At 37.6% G+C, this 1,034-nt stretch overlaps 1 pseudogene; it reads right to left on the bottom strand.

Moving 5' to 3' along the window:
* Window positions 1-274: 274 nt before the first annotated feature.
* LOC100758886 lies at window positions 275-625 on the bottom strand (annotated as a pseudogene).
* Between the last annotated feature and the right edge of the window lie 409 nt (window positions 626-1,034).

Genomic DNA, 1,034 nt, shown 5'->3' with positions numbered 1-1,034 from the left:
GAGTAATTTTTCCCTGTGTGATGACCATCATGGAACTATTCAAACTGTAACTTTTACTTGGGCCCCTGGCAATTATAGAATCACATTTGCAGTTTGTTTACATTAACCTTAAAGCACCCTATAGTCTAAATATCTATTCTAGCTCTTCACCTGACCTTCCTTTTATATTTTCATATATCCTCAAGCGCCAATTATTTTTCTTTTTTTAAAGGTACAAGTCCCATTTTATTTTTCCAAGATTTTTTTCTTCTGCTGTCTTTATGAAGCCACCTCTTTACATGGGCTTTGGTGGAGGCTGAGGTGCAGCACCAGCAGATCTAAATTGTGGTGAGGGTGCTCCATCCTTCCAGGCTTCATGAGATTGATTCCTGACTTCTTTGCTATGAATAGCACAGCTCATACAGTAATGCAGCTTGACATGACTTTGGGAAACACATATGCATCAAAAGACACTTGCTTCGGATATGTCCCTGACAGCAACGGCCTCAACAATGTTCTGAATGACAAATTTCTTAATGGTCTTGTCCTTGGGCACACATGGGGCACAGCTCGTGTATCGAATTGGCTGCACATGGTCACCAACCTTTTTGGCACTCCAATTGTTTCATCTTCTTTTTTTTATCATCTTGGAGTCAAGACCCAAAAATCAAGCACCACTTTCAATACTTTTATATTGGCTTGTTTATTTATTATGTGTTCTGATGGACCAAAGTTCTGTGAATTCATAGGTAAAGCAAATATTTATTTCATTTATTTGGGATTGACTTTAGCAACCAATATAGTTATTGGTATATCTTAATTTTTGTAACTTTGTTTGCTCTGTGGGTTTTATTCACTGGATTCAAGTTATTTTTTCCTTTATTTAGTCAACAAATAAAGGAAATTTGTTGAGTGTCTACCCGTAGGTCAGGGTATAGCAGCTTAGACATTGCAACTGCTTTCAAGAAGGCCAGGCAATTGTCATGTCACATACAAAAATGTATAGAGGCTATCTGCCCAGGGAGGACAAAGACAAACAACAGGATAATAGAAAA

This window comes from Cricetulus griseus, assembly GCF_003668045.3.
Source record: "Cricetulus griseus strain 17A/GY chromosome 1 unlocalized genomic scaffold, alternate assembly CriGri-PICRH-1.0 chr1_0, whole genome shotgun sequence".
NCBI classification, from domain to species: domain Eukaryota; kingdom Metazoa; phylum Chordata; class Mammalia; order Rodentia; family Cricetidae; genus Cricetulus; species Cricetulus griseus.
This window is presented reverse-complemented; position numbering and strand designations above follow the sequence as displayed.